Source organism: Sturnus vulgaris, chromosome 4 (genome assembly GCF_052056855.1).
Source record: "Sturnus vulgaris isolate bStuVul1 chromosome 4, bStuVul1.hap1, whole genome shotgun sequence".
NCBI lineage: Eukaryota > Metazoa > Chordata > Aves > Passeriformes > Sturnidae > Sturnus > Sturnus vulgaris.
The window spans coordinates 15834404-15851193 of record NC_142246.1 but is presented as its reverse complement, the minus strand read 5'-3'; the positions used below and the strand labels follow the sequence as shown (position 1 = coordinate 15851193).

Genomic DNA, 16790 nt, shown 5'->3' with positions numbered 1-16790 from the left:
CTGGAGAAGATTTGGGGCTAGGTTTCAATAAATGAAGACGAATCTCTCAGACTTTCCCACGTTATGCCCTACAGAAAGGTTTTTATGATCGTTGTTGGTCCTATATATGTGCAGTTAGTTCTGTCAGTCTATCTGAATTAGGATTTGTTTTTCCTTATTTTGTTTTTTTTGTTTTTTTCCTCAAACCTACCATCTAAGGACTTTATAACAGTATCATTTTCTCAGGTACAGTTTTTCTTGTTCCTACTTTTTAGCATAAGGTCAGTACATGCAAACTATATTGTTTGCTGTCAGCCTACTTCAACCCAGGTGGCTCTGAGAGGCATTTAAAGGATTGGCAAGCTGTCTGCCATGGAAGAACATTGGAATCAGAATTATTTCTTAAGGCAGAGGTGGCTGATCTGGGCAATAAAATACGTAGGCAGAGGTGAATAGCTTTTTTAGAAAGTTCTTTAACGTAGGCAACTCACATACCTACACCCACGTCTGTCTCTGCATAGATTACAGAACTGCACTCTAGGTGTCTGTCCATCACCTTGCATGCATGCACATGTGATCTATAGGCTACAAACCAATGTCGAGGGTATTACACCTCAGGCACTTCTAAGCTTTAAACAGCAATTGCTTTTCTACAGAGAAGTAAACTCTCTGGGCTTAGAGTGAACTCTTTTACCAAGCAGAAAAATTATAGTAATAAAGTAATACAATATTGAAATGAGATTCTGGTGTCAGAAGTAGGGATAATGCACCCTCACCTTGGTATCTGGACACTTAGGTGTCTTCACAGAAATATTAAAAATGTGTGAGATTTAATTACGGGCAAAGTGTAAGGCTCAGTGTTCATTGGTTTAGACAGCTGTTGACATCAAAAATAAAATAGCTTGTGAGCCCTCTGGTGGTATTTATTTCTTTATTTCTCAGATATTAGCAGCACCCTGCCATAACAACAACATGTAAATGTACTTGGATATATATCTGCAGTGGTGTATATTGTTATGCATACTTACATATAAATATATATCTACACATAAATACACAAGATTAATTGATGTGAGACAAGAGTGTCTTGGTGCATTTTATGAGTCACTGCTAGAGCAAGGGAAAGAAGGAATCACTTGCCATCATGATCTGAGTATTTATGTATAAATCTCCTATCTACCTGAGAGATGGAATACGATCATATACTAATAACAGTATTATAGGAAATTTAGAAAGATCTTTGCTTTTCCACATCATGAGTTCTATCTATGCTATTGTTACACCTGTTAAAAGAAAAAGAAGTCACTACTATGATCCAAAGGAACAAAATGTAAAATAATTCCCTATAAGGTTCTGAAGGGATTTGATAAATATACATACCTACAAATACAACAAATTAGAAATACTTTAAAATTCCTCTAAATCACAGGAAGTTTCTGCTTAATATAGTAACAATAACAGCTTTCTAGTTAGAAGCAATAAACAGTTTGCATTTTTCCTTACAACTGCAAAACTGGAATGTACAAAAATTTTTTTCCTATGCTGAAGAATTTTTTAATATCACCATGCTAAAGACATACACACATTATAACCTTAAGACTAAGAAACAAAGAAAAACCTAATAGAATGACATGTTATTCTGAAATTGGTTCTCAGCAAATTTCAATTAATATATAAATAAAACTCCAAGCTTACTTCAGTAATTCATTATTCGCTTGTCATTATCATCCCTTTAGCTATCTTGTGGGATAAAATTTACATTTTAGGTGTTATTCTCTGACAAGGATAATAACCAAGTTTCATTTTCACAAAATTCTTTGTTGTTATAAATGATAGAAGATTCCTAGTTTAAATTTAAATGTTGAATGGTAATACTTCAACAATTACTATTGACAGTCGAGAGAGGAACTCAGTCTTAAGGGAATTTTCATAATATCTCTCTTTTGGATGTATTTAAGTATCATTTGTCTTTAGGAGGAGCTTTAAATGGTATAAGTTTTCAAATTCTTTCATATTTTCACCTCATTAAAAAACCCTCAACATATTAATCAAAAAAACAGGTGACCAAAGAGTATAACTAAGTTGTTACACACACATAGGGTTTGGAGGGATTTTCACTGCCACAGTCTTTCATTTATGGCTTTCATTTGTAGGATCTGGCGTAAAGCATTACGCTTCAAAATTGACAAATTTGCTTGACTCTAATCATCCATTTCCTATTGTCCAGTGCAGGTGTTCCATTTTCTGGCACAAGGAAGGTTTGAAATATCAGTGCTATGTATTTCATTTAATGCTCCACTATGTTTCGTGTCAGCTGGGAGTCAAGAGTGGTGAGTAGTTACACCTCCCCAAAGAGCTCTAGGAAAAAGCAACATCTCATGAGGATGCCCCTGAACTTCTGGACTGCACTGTCGTGCAGCTGTGCTTTTTCTTTTCCTTTGGACGGGAAGAAAATAAATGTATTCCTGGAACTGCAGTGCCTTTGGAGCTCCCGTTCTGTTCCAAGAGGGAATATTTGGTATCAGACCATCACTAGAGGCAGCCCCCTTTCCTATCTATGCTCTACACTGTTTAAGGTCTGCCATTGCTCCTGAATACAGTGGGTAGGACATGCTGAACTAATCCAAATAAGGTTTACTACTGGAACATGTAATGCTGAAATGAACATTTCTAGATGCCCTTTTACCCTCAATATTCTTATGGCTGTTTTTGGGAAATCATTAGCTGCTAGTCTAAAGGCTTCAGTGAATTTGGTTTCATGGTCTTTACTCTCTGTGCATTAATCACTGAATCTGCAAAATGAATTAATATTCCTGGATTATATCCCAAAAAGAATCCCCAAAAGTTTAGATCTTTCAGAGTACCAAGTTCTTTTTCAGTGTGGAGGTTTAACCCCAGCCAGCCACTGAGCCCTAAGCAGCCACTCACTAACTCTTCCACCTGTGAGATCAAGGAAGCAAAAGGAAGGGTAAAAGATGAAAAATTCGTGGGCTGAGATAAAGACAGTTCAAAGGGAAAACAAAAGCATGAACACAAGCAAAGCAAAACAATTAGTAGACAATAATTCACTTCTACCCATGGGCAGGCAGGTGTTCAGCCATGCCCAGGAGAGCAGGACTCCATCAGACATAACATTACTTGGGAAGACAAATGCCATCACTCCAAACATTCCTCCCTTCCTCATTCTTCCCCCCTTCTTTATATACTCAGTATGATGTCACATGGTCTGGAATATTCCTTTGGTCAGTTTGGGTCACCTGACTGTGATTTATGTTCTGACTGTGCCTCTTCTCAGCCTCCCATGTACCTCAATCATCTCATCAGTGTGGCAGTACAAGAAGCACCAAAGGCCTTGTCTCTGTGTAAGCCCTGCTCAGAAAAAACAGAAACATCAAGGTATTATCAACCCTGCTGTCACCATAAATCCAAGACACAGCCCCACATCAGCCACTGTGAAGAAAATTAACTCTACCACAGCCAAAACTAGTACAGTTAGTCAAGTATTAAGCAGAAAAGTAAAACATGGATGCATTCATGACAGTTTGCACAGAAAGCAAAAATGTTGAGCCATAAAGTTAGATTCCTAGAACAGTAGTGATAGCCCTGACCTTTTTATTTGAAATTTTGACAGATGATTTTGCTGAGCTCATGTGTCCACCACTCTTAGTGCAAGGATAATTCTATTTGTTTCAGAAAAATAGCACACCTATCTTCTCACATTTATCTCATACCACCAAAATATTTAAGTATTAAAAATATGTTAAAAGCTATATTGAAAACATTGACCAAACTTCATTGAAATACTATCTACATGACCAGTGTACTGTATGTGATTTCCTTACAAATGATTTAGAGTTATTTTGGAATACCATTTGTGAAATAAATAGACGTGGGCTTAATTTAGTAAAGTAGTCATTTGTCTCCCACAACTCCAAACTGGAAATCAAAATACAATAAAATATAAAATGGTTATTAAATCCAGATGGTTCTTCATATGAAAGCAAGACTCATGGTAATGACAGTACCCTATAAAGGGTACTGTCAACTTAAAACAACTGAAACTTTTTAATATATTTTTGTTGCAAGTAATCATTTATTAAATTCAAAAATACAGAAAAATTGAGTTTTCTTAATTTTCCTATTATTTTGTGGTGATTACACTTTTTGACTGTCATTTTTACAGTTACTTCTCTGTAGCAACTTACCATGATCATATTTTATTTCCCTAATTTCAAGTTCTACCTGCTAAGATCCAATGAGACTTACATAAAATTACATAAATATATTAAGACGTACATCCTACTATATGTACAGAGATGCCTAGCAGGATTTCAAATTTTACCAAATAACTTTATTTATCCCTCTATACTCACAGAGTTGCAGCAGTATTCTCTACAACCTTTAAAGATAGATTGCAGGTATTAATTCCTGCCTGGGAATGCAAGATACTTTAATCCATTATTAAGTTCTGCCAAAAGTGCTATCTAATAACTTTTTTAAGACACAATATCGTTAGGCTTATTTATTGAGTGAGCTGTGTGCTGCTGGAGGTGTCAGGAGTCTATCCAACAATTTGCTATGATGTGACACCACATTTGCATCCATAAAGGACTTTGACAGAAAGAAAACGGGGGACAGTGGCCTGGCTTCAGATGACACAATGTATACATCTTTTGAACTCATGTAAAATTTCATCTTTGTGCATTTACTTTCACAATGAAAACATTTGTGTTAGGAATGGGTCACTATAAAATCATCATAACTGTCAGAGGCACGTCCTCCATAGCAAAGGGTTTAGAACCACTGAAAATCAAGTCACCTCTGCACACAAAGAAACCATCAAGATCTTTCCTTTGATAGCCTTAGAACTGCCCAGGTTTCTCCTGAGCTGCAGTACTAGGTTTGCTTGTCATTTCAGGAACTTTAGAGGTGCATATGATTATCACAAACAGATGGCAGCCAGTGAGACACATCACATCAAACCTTCCTTCTTATTTCTTGGAATAGGAGTTCAATAAAGAAGTCACAACTCGGCACTTCCTAGGAAATGATATACATTATCCTCAAATAAAATTTCAGAAGCCAAAAACGAAAGGCACATCAAGATCAGGGAGATTGAACTTTCCCCCTGCTGCATCACTCTACAAAAATCCTTCTTTCTTTGTGTACATATTTACATTGTTAGGAGCAGAGGAACATATTAGTTACCCAGAACATCCATTTCAGCTCCTACCTTGTCTAGCTGAGGAAGTGTTTGAGCCACATGTGGTAGACCACATCCTTTCTCTTATGCTAACAGATGATGAAGGAGCACATCTGGATTCAAAATTTCATTTTCACCCTCAACATTTTTGTATTAACACACTGTCATACTTAATATAAATTGGAAAACACTTAGTCCCATAGCACTTGATTTTCTGGAAGAAGACAAAGCATGACATTGTGGAGTCCATAAACAGCAGGGGGTATAATTCATAGTAAAGCTATATAATATGTTCCATATACATTGCAGCTGTTGATAGATTTTATTACATTTCAGTTAAGGGCCTTATTACATTTGCAGGCAAGATTTATTATATTTGGTTGTATTACTTCTAAAGTTCAGGATATTTTCACGTTTGTAGCTGGCTTATTTCATCTGTGATCACTGAGTTTTTACATCACAACCTTGTTATAACTGTAGGTTATGAATAATGTCACCTGTTGTTATGACGCTTGCAGTCAGTTTTCATTACAACTGCTCCTAATACTTCACAATATTTTGCAGGTGCTGGATATTAAATTGCGGTTTTTAAAAATATATTTTGAAGTTAACGGAACTTAACAGAGAAATGTCTGAAGTAAAGTCTCCTGCAAGACAGAAATGACTCAGCTTTTCTACACTTTCTAATTTCATCTATGCTAAGATGAAAATATGCTTGATACAAAAGGAGGAAACAAATATCACCTCAATTTCATTAAAAATCGTCAGTGATTTACCATGATAGTAAATGTGTAGTTTCAAGAAACACTAATTCAAACTAATGAAATCACTGAGTTTCAATTGTGGAAAAGATAACCATCTGTTGTTAACCGTTCTTAGGAAACACATTAAACTGCCTAAGACATTCCATTGTGCATTCACATATTGAAAGTTGTTCCCATCTTGTGTGAGTAGATAACATGAAACAGCTCTAATCCTTTGCAAATTCCTCCTTTCATTTTCCATGCTGAATCGGGTGTGTCCTTGGTATAGGAGCTATTTTCTGCCTGATGGTCGGGGCAGAATATGTTCACCAGGGTATGTACTTAAATGCAGCTTTCAAAGAAATATATAAGAACTCCTCTTGCATGAGTTTAAGTCCTGTCTTGTATGGTACAGAAAATCAGAAGAGGCATTGTAAACACCAAATTAGCAAAACTCTTTACAGTTCATATCCATGAGATAGTGCAATAATGATAATCTCTTTATATTAGTCCCACATACAGCCCTTTGACCAAAGTGCTTGAGAACAGAACCTATATGCCAAAGTGCTTGAGAGTAGAACCTGAATGTATCTTCAGGGGTTTTAATGATCTGATTAGAGTTCAACTGAGATAAAAGAAATGAAAATGTCTTTTTTTTTAACATAGAGTTTTTTAATTGTCTTATTCCTTTAGTTATCTAAACATGGTAAAAAACATAGCCCCAACTATAATCTAGTGACACTTTGCAGAAAATAGTGCTTCTCTTGAAACCTTATCAAAGAAACAGGATGTCAATGCTCATAAAGATAAAAGACATTAGAGTGAGAAAGTGAAAATCAAAGGCAAAGGGAGGTTGTGATTAGGAAAGAGGTTTTGGAACTCTGAAATTACGCTGATACAAATCCTGTAGGACACCGAGAAGCAAGGAAACAGTGAGAGAAACAGAGAAATGTTTTATTGATTTATCTAGTGTCTCTTCTTGTGCTGAGGAAAATATAATTTTGGTGCTATTCTTGAAATATGTTAATATGTGATCTAGCAGTTACCTGTGGAGGTATTTACTAGAGTTTAGAATGTCCCTGTCCTGACATTAAACTGAAAGGCTGTACCCAGAAATATTGAAGAACATCAGGAAAGAGAAACTACATCGGTCTGAGAAAACTTAAAAACATTTGGGTCTGGTGCGATATGACATGCACAAAAATCATCATGGAACTCTTCAGAATTGAAAGTTCAGCAAATGCCATGAAATACTTTTATATTATCAGCATATTACCTTTTAAATAAAAAGCATTACTGTTGTGATCTGCCCACCCCCAAGCCTCAAGGTGAAGCAATTAAAGCCAACTCCCATGAAATGAATACGGTTGCTTTTCTTAGTTTTCATCAGCAGACTTTTTTCTCCTTTTTTTCTTTGTTTTCCTTTCACGAAACTTAAATAATCCTGATTGTGAGCACAAGTTGCAATGCTTATACTTAGGGAAACAGGCTTCACTGAGAGCCACTGAGTAGAAGCCCTTCAGAGTGTTACAACCAAAGCAACTTTGCAGACCCAGGCCCTTTGCAGATTAATTTCATTCAACTAATTAGTGATGCTTCTTTAAAGAATCCTTTTTTTGTCCTTTTGCATTCATGGTTTAGCTTGGAACAGGCTTATGTTTTCCAGTTACATGTTCTCCAACAAGCTGAACAATAGAATTTACATCTGAAAAGTTCACAAAGCACTGTGTTGTAGAGTGAATTAATCAGTGACCTTTCACTACGAGAAGTGTGCATGTCCTGATAATGCTGAAAGCCCTTCTGGAGGCAGCAGGGGGGAAATAAAGAACATTGTAAATTAAAGGAGATTGGGACTGGGAGTCTCATTTTCTGTCTTCTGAGTTCAGAGATGACTATATCTCACCTAAAAGACTAGTCTTAGCAGGCAATTTTTCACCATGCCCAACATATTTAAATGACATAATTGACAACATTTGTTGAAAAGACTGAAGCAACTGGGATGATAAAAGACTTTCTTGCATGACTAGTGTTTGGTCATTCTAGGTCAAGGTTCAGGTGACACGACAGAGAGTCTGGCACCCAAACTGTGAATAAATGTAACATATTTCAGCTGGAGTGTCTGGTCTTTGAAAAAGACTCTGTCATTTTCCCAGTATTCTATGTATGATAGCATACATCTAAGGTGAAGGTAAAGTTGCATATTTCCAAGCAATAAAGAAAATAATTGATGTTAATTATAATAAATCAAGATTAAATTATCATGCATAATCTACAGACTACATCAATGCTAGTAGGCCAAGTGGTTGGAAAAAAATTTACTAAGTGCTGCAGCAAATGTGGGGCTTCATGCCTCAGCTGTAGTGCTATTAACATTCTACGTCTGTTCCTTGAAAATTATAAGTGGATGCATTTATTGTATCTCAGTGCTTAAACTTTTCAGATACACAGAAGCTTATGGATTTTAATTCACATAATTCAGTCATAACTGAAGGTGAGGGGAGGAATCAAGGTGGAATGTTTCCCCTCTTCAGCCTCATCTTTGTAATTTGAATTTGCTTAGAAACAGAAAATAACAAAAGACTCAAGGAACTTGCTAAATCCATTTCTCAGCTGTAGTGAGACAATTACTTTCCAAGAAAGATCACATCTCACAAAATTCAGGATTGCCAGGCAAAATGTACCAGCATACACTTTCTATATTCATCTTCATAAAATGCCTAAAAAAATATAAAGTAGATTTTCTTTTCTCTGTAGGGTCAATATATGTAACACAGCCTGCTGAGATTACCTTCCAAGATATATGTACAAGCCATTTATACCACATTTCCCATTAATACCGTAAAACACAGAACCATAGAACCGAATTGGAAGGGACCTCAAGGAACATCCAGTACAATCTTTTTTGGTAAAAGCATGGTCCAGACAAGATAGCCCAATAGCCTAATATTAAAAGTGTGCAACTCTGGGGTATCCACCACTTCCCTGGGAAGATTATTCCAATAGCTGATTGTTTTCATTGTGAAAAATTTTTATTTTTCTGTCCAATCAGAACCTCCCCAGGAGTAACTTATACCCATTACCTCTTGTCTGTCCCATGTGATTTCTTGTACAAAAAAGGAAGTCTCCATCTTCCTGGTAGCCACCCTATAAATGGTGGAAGATGATGATAAGGTCTCCCTTTTCTTTCTCAACACTGAACAAACACAGATCTCTCAGCCTGCCCCCATAATTTTTACATAGCAGTTTTCGTATGCTACCCAACATCCCATAGGCATGCTTTGCTGCAGCAGCCACTGTTCACTAACACTGGGTCCTTCCCCCGTGTCCAGAGGTGCAAATCTCCATCTTATTCTTTAACAGTAATAGTATCACTATTATTTTATTATTCAAGGATTTGATTTCAGAATACAGATTCCATTCAGAACTAAGTGGAACACCAGTGGTGGAATCAAAGCCTACATTAATAATTTATTTGTATTTCCTGTATTTGATTTATTGCTATATTTCCAATTTACAAACCCCTTCAGCTCTTCTCAAATTATTTTCTATATGGACTCCCAACTACTTGTCCCAACTACTTGTCTTTTTCCTTGTCTGTCAAGGTGATTAAAGAAACTAGATCATCTTAAAATTATTTCTACTTGCTTTACACCTCTGCACTATGCATGTATGGCCACATCAAATGTTCCATAGAGGTCCAGACAACCCAGGTCTATTGTATTTTCTCTGTTTACATCACTATCTTATCCAACACAAAAATATTTTCTTTTCCTTTGGGCACAAATTGTGCTTTTGATTTCATAATCAGTTTCTTTTTTTTTTCTTTTTTCTTTTTCTTTTATCCATGTGTCCATAAAACACCTCAATGGTAGTTTTATATCCTTATGCAAAGCCTAGCTCAGTTTGAGTTCTTTTCACTTTATCTCCAAACACCTAAAATATATGTTTTTGCTCATCAATCCCTTCTTTTTCCATTCATTATAGTGTCAATATCCTTTATGAGACTATTAGGTGTTCCAAGCAGATCTGTATCTCATAGTCTTTTATCTCCCTTTCTTTGGAGTCCATGTTTGAAGCAATTTATGCACTTCTACATTGAGAAACTGACAAAGTTTTCAGTCAGCTTTTGCCCCAAGCTTCTCAAATGAATTGATTTCAGGAACTATCTTACACTGTCAAATTTATTTTTATGATATTGTGAAGGAGCGTTAGAGGAACTACTTTTAGATTTTATTTAATTTCAGCTGAATTGGCCTAAGATTGTTCTGTCCAAGAGAGATTTATATGAAGAGATTTAGAATTTTCCTCAGTATTTACATAACCCAACAAAGTTTGCAGATTTGACAGTTATTTCATAACATTATAGCAGTCACCCCTAAGAATAAGTAGGAACAAGTATTATTCCTACCAATTTTCCAATCCATATTCAGTAACTTTTGAAATATGCCAAATAATACTGCATGATAAATATTGCTGTCATGGCCATCAATAAAAGTTCCCATACTACCCACACATCACCACAGTGGGATGGGAAGAAGAACCAGGAAAAAGGTAAAAACCATTGGCTGACATAATAAGAGTTGATTAATTAAAAAATTAAATAATAATGAAAAAGGAAGAGAAAAGAAGAAGAAATAAAACTCAAGAGAAACAATTGATGCAGAATACAATAATTCACCAATGCCCATCCGATCTCCATGCAGCAACTGGCCCATCCTGGTCAATTCCCCCATTTTATATACTGGGCATGACACTCTATGGTGTGGGATATTCTTTTGGTCAGTTTGGGTCAGCTCTCCTGGCCATGATCCCTCACAGCTTCTTGTGCTCCTGCTTTCTGGCAGAGCATGAGACACTCAAAAGTCCTTGATCTGGGGTAAGCACTGCTCATTAAAAAGCAGCATAATTCTCATATTGCATCCAAAACACAGCCTATACCGATGAAGAAAATTGAGCCTATTCCAGCTGGAACCACAGTAATATCATCCCTTATTCTATACAATTTACACCATGCCACAATTTACACCGACCACTATACCATCACCTCTCCTTTCCTTTTAGATATACACACAGACATTCCCTAATCTATGGACCACCCTATAAAAGTCTGCTGAGTTCGTTAAGTCCATGACTTTGGGCTCCATCTTTCATCAGTCTTTCGGGGTAGGAAAAATGATGTGTGGTGCTGGATGGTTGCATGCTGAAGAGAGTTCTCAGATGATCACCCCTGTGCCTGCTCAGTTTCATTAAAGTTCATTCTTCAGTCAAAAGTAAGTCAGTGTCAAATCTCCAAATCTGAAAAGGCAAAGAGGTGCTATGAGGCAGCAAGTGTCATGATGGGCATTAGCCAGCAGTTAACATTAAAAAGCAATGTCCTTTTTCATTGCAAAATCCAAGCAGTCCAACTAGTTATCCTTCTTCTAGCCTGAACTCAACATTTTTAACCTGATAGCTCATTGAACATAGAGAAAAAATAATGTAACTAACCATTATCAGTTATATCTATTTTTAATAATTCATGAAATGTTATTGCACTCAGTTCCATGGATGGCTGGCCTGCTCAGGGAGAAGGTCAGCCATACTGAAGAGATTTTCATTCTCTAAGTGGATCAGGGTTCTGATGAACCTCTAGGGAAAGTGAAGGCCAAGTTACTCCTCTCATGTATCTTTAACTTCGCTTTAAATCCAACACTCATAAAAGGCACAAAAAAGCTTCTACTTTCATTTTCTGTTTTCTCTTTGTTTTCCTAACGAATCATCTTTGAATTCTCTGTCAACGACATTTACAAGGAGTTTAAACTTTTCACGTGTCTTTCACAGAATCATTATTAATCCAAGGGTGCATGCACCAAATTCTAATTGCCGGAAAATATTACAGAATGTTTAAAAATATTCTGCCCACTCTGACACTGAGGTAGATACATCAGACTTCTACAAGCAATATAATGGAAAACCTCAGGATAGCACACAAGCCTAAATGAGGACTGATTTCATTTCTGATCCTAAAATGTATACTTGCTAAGTTAATGTTTATTAAATAAATAGAGAACCTACAGTTGGAACCCTCATTTGCCAATTTTATGATCAGAAATGAATATTACATTTTTATAGAGATTTCTTCTGTTTAAAAACATCAGAAGTCTATCTACTGCAAGTAAAAAGTAATTTATTTCAGTTTTCTCCAGTGACAGATTTTTTAATTCATAGGCTCAAGGGTAGTTTTTAACATTCTAATTCAGACAAATTATTTTTTCCAGTGATCAGAATACATCTCCTGTTCAATATTCAACTACTAGAAGAAATCTGAGAAGAAAGCAGAAGGGCAATTTTGGTATGAAATGAAGCCATAATTATCCACTGTTATTTTTAAGGTAGCTTTAGGCTCTTTCTTAACATAACAGGTGGAAACATGTCTTTATATTTTTTATTATCAGCATTATGAGCTCCATTCAACTTACCTGGTCTATCTACCTCAAACAAAGTCATATTAATATACTAATATAGGGATTTATTAACCTAATTTACCATCAGCTCTTGGGCATGAAACCCCTCATTACCTTAAGATTAAAAATGCAATAGTAGTTTGCAGGATGCAGTTAAAATATTTCTTTGGTAATTGAAAAGATTAGGAAGAGTGGCATGACTGAATTTATTTATCTGATTTAGCCTAAACAAGACTTTGCCTCTCTCAGACCCACAACACAAGTTGTGATGTAGGACCTCTCGCTGGGGACAGCTATCATGAGCTCATTTACTTCACATTCCTCTCCTGCAGGAGACAAGGGCTGTCACTACGGATGTTTAATGCTCTAAACTGTCATACAGAGGAGTAAGGAAAAGGAGAATGGGAAGGAATAATTACAGGATGAGAAATAATAGGATTAACTAAGAACCAATGTGAAAATAAAAACAGAACCTTTTATATGAAATATAAAAGTGGCAAGGTATAACAAAGAGAGTTTGAAACGCAAGCATTTTTTAAAAGGGTTATAAGAAATAGAGGTGTTGAAGAAATAGAAGAGAAAATTAGAAATATAACCAGAAATTTCAGGTACAATAAATCAATGAATTCTATGTTTTGCAAACTTCTAGAAAAATGTTGAGTTTTGTTCAAAATTCAAATTCCAAAAAACTAAATATTTTGGCAACAGTGAGAGGGTTCTTAGAATGCGAATTTATCTAGACATTCAAAACTCAAAAACTGAACTAAAAAGAGTATTTAGCAAGATACAAAGAAAGCAGCATAGATCAATTTTCTATACCAACAGTGAAATTATATATAGGAAATCTGTATTTTAGATTAAAATATTCAGAATAGTTGTTTTTAAAATGTCTAAAGTTCGCTAAAATTTTTCCTCAAACAAAATTACAATTCTGAATGGTTTAGAAACGTAATAGTTTTTAAAAACAGAGATTATTAAGATGACTTCTAGGGAAAAATTCTCTTCCCTCAATAAAATGCATGAGAATTTTTAAGCATTAGCTTAAAATATATAGCACTAGTGACTTACCAGGTGCTTTACCTTCAATAGATAGGAATAAAGTAACTTTGGGTTCTAAGTTCCACTTCAAATATTTTTACATCTGAAAATCACATTTTCCAATGCTTTTAAGTGCTGAAAGATATGAATAAGTATCTATTAGGATTGTCAAAAGCTTTTATTTGGGTTAGACAACTAAAACTTATTGATTTTAAGACATTTTTCTCTTTGAAGATCTCAAGAGATCTATATTCTGATCATAACTGCCTATAAAACCTATTAAAATCTTTTTGAACTACTGTACTTTCAAATTTTTATTTATCCGCTTCGAAAAATCTACTCCCAGAGCAAATTCTAGACACTCATCTAATGGTGAGGAAAATAAAACACATATTTATCGTAAAAATGTTACAATTCTAATTTTATGCTTGATTTTTCCAAGTTTTTCACCACAGAAAAGTTTATTTCAACAAAGAAAAATAGGATGTTTACTTAATCAAATAAGCCCTTTATTTAAGCTATAATATATATTTGACATCAGAATATATATATATTTGTATATATAATAATAATATTTGAATAAGAGTATTTGACATTCTTCTTTCTTTCTTTCTTTCTTTCTTTCTTTCTTTCTTTCTTTCTTTCTTTCTTTCTTTCTTTCTTTCTTTCTTTCTTTCTTTCTTTCTTTCTTTCTTTCTTTCTTTCTTTCTTTCCTTTTTTTTTCAGAGTTTATTTTGGTATAACTGTCATGTCACAGCTGTAAAAGGGCAAGTCCTGAGTCCTGGAGGCAAGCTCTTTGCAGGCAGAGCAGGTACATTCTCTTTCGGATGGCAGGTAAGACTTCATACTCCTAAAGACTATCAAGCTCCATTTTGTCATATTGCAACCACTTGTGCCCAGTTATGTAAATGAAAATGTTTTAGACAGGCTCAGAGAGCCATGGGAAGGACTGTCCTGTGCAGAAAGCAGTGTCATTGCTAACCTCTAGTATCCGTGTCAGATAACAGTGTGCTGATAAGTAGATCAAAAGTATTACTTTATTATTATATGAACAAATGATAGTTTTATCTGAATAACTTTTACATTAGTTGTATTTTCCCCTTTTCTTTCTGAAGCATTCTTCCTTCAAATCAACCAAGAATACTAGGGAGAAAAGAGAAACATTTTTTTTACTGTTGTATGAACTGGTAAAATCAATCTCTCTTTTTATGCAGGATGCAAGGTGGAAATTAATTGTATATATGCTGATGTAATGGAATGCACTAAAACAGTATTGTGCATTTATTGAATTTAATCTAGGATTAATTTACTATTAAATAAAAATAGAAAATCCTGTTATAAATTATAGATATTTTATTCCCTTCCAGTCCTCCTATTCCTTGCACCAGGTGAAATCTCAAATGCATCCTTGAAAATATAGGAGAGTACATGCTATGTGGTAAATGTTCAAAACAGTATTCTGGAAATTATTTTTCTGGCTTCTGGTACCATTAGAAAAACTTGCCATCCTAATTCGCAATAATTTTTCCTACAACATTATATCCATTTATAGTAAAGGCTAAATGTGTAGAATTGTATCTTAGTAGATTTACTACAATTATTTCTGCATTATGTAATGTTATGGCATACATTTCTCCTGTAATTAGGGTAGGATAAAACACACTATGTGAGCACTTTATTGTGATATATCTGGGCTATGGAGGTATTTACCACCTAAATGAAACCTCCTGAAGGCAACAATCACATAGAAAAGCATTGTCAGGGAAGCAGAAAAGAAGGAAAATAAAATTTCATATACACCAAAAGATAAACATATGCTAAAGAGTACAAGAGTTTGAAATACACACATTGAAATCTTAAGTGTTCTTTCATCTGATATAAGTGAATTTGGCCCATGTTCAAGAGAAGTTACATCTCTAACTAGTAAAGTTGAGACAAAAGACTAATGCAGAGTGATTTTAATCAGACATCTCATAAATTTATCCTGACTGAAGTTTTTATGGCACCAGAACACACACTCAGGTATCATGGATGCATTAACAACCAAAGGCACAGTGACAGAATTTTTATCTCTTCTCTTCCAGACAAAAGGAAAACATCTGCTTTTTTCTGGTGGCCATTGCTTCCTCTAGATCTATATTCTGTCATGATGCAAGCTTGTGTCAGGAAACTTGACTAAATGTAAACTCCAAAGCAGTTTCTACAGAACACTAATCAAAAGAAAAAAAATATTTTTTCTACTTCTTATTAGTTTGAAACAAGATTATTACTTGATGGAAAATGAGAAACAATGATAAAGTATTTAAGGGGACTCACTGTGGTTCCACAGACTGATGAGAATATGTCTGGTTCTACCTACCTGCCCAGGCTAACACAGACTATCCACAGAGATGTAGGTGGACACCTGGGCCCTATAGGTCAAGCATCAAAAATAGTCACAAATTATGGTAGTCACATTACTTATATGATATTTCTTCTGGAAAAAGGATTCTTTAGCCATCTTTTCTTAATTTGCCAACCAGCTTCAAGTAGATCTCTCTCTTCCTTATTTCCCTGCAGTAGAGGTACAGACCTGTGCATTTTCTTCATATATAGGTTCTTACCTCAAACACTGTAATATCTCCTTCCTGTACTTTCATATTTTTAACCTAATTTCAAATTAATCTTGATTTAATAAGCATGTCTTTCTGTTTTCCCCTATCTAATTTACCTCAAAAGAAAGATTTCTCTTCCCATGTACTCTTGCTCTAGAGTTCTATAGAAGAGGCATGATCAATGCAGGAAGGCAAGTACATGGAATGAAAGCCCTAACAGAACACCTCCTTTTCATTTTAGTGAGGACTGAACTTCAGAAACCTCAAGATGAAATATAAAAACTTAAGTTCCAAAGATTCCTGTCTTTGACCTAAGGCTAGAACGGAGAAACCAGCATATTTTAAATATTTTTGCCATACTCATTCTCAGGTCAGCATCTCAGAATTGTTTGTATTTTGGGTCCTGGGGCCCCTTATGGGTCCTGCACAGTTGCCAAAAACCAGAAAGGAGGATAGCCTGCCCCACCCCATCTACAATACATTCCTTTTTTCCCCAATCATTCTGGAGAGCAGAAATTTTCCAACTGGATATATTTATCAACTCCATACTCCAGTTCAGCCAGGGAATACCTTTGTGCAGTAAGCAGGCAGTAGGTGTTTTTCTCATCTCATAAAGGTCCCTTATCTTCCTGGGAAGAGTAGTACTGCATAAATATATATTTTTTTCTGCCTAAAACAAATGCATGAGGTCTGACTTTACTATTTGTGTGACTTCATGTGTATTTCATGAGTCAGTTTCTAGGGAGATGAAAGGGACAAAGGTGATGAATGCTTGTGAAAAATACTCATT

The 16790-nt window shown here is 35.3% G+C and overlaps 1 long non-coding RNA gene across 12 annotated transcripts in view; it reads right to left on the bottom strand.

The window, feature by feature from the left end:
• The window catches only part of LOC148223892 (uncharacterized), a 123815-nt gene that overhangs the window by 11809 nt on the left and 95216 nt on the right, over nt 1-16790 (bottom strand). For 4 of the 12 annotated variants that reach the window (XR_015803037.1, XR_015803038.1, XR_015803046.1 and 1 more), the window contains 2 exons: nt 13437-13541; nt 9221-11220 (listed from right to left, as the gene is read on the bottom strand). The exons of the other annotated variants lie outside the window; for them this stretch is intronic. This is a non-coding gene — a long non-coding RNA (uncharacterized LOC148223892). Of the gene's footprint in view, nt 1-9220; nt 11221-13436; nt 13542-16790 lie in introns of those variants that run through there. 12 annotated transcript variants of the gene reach the window in all.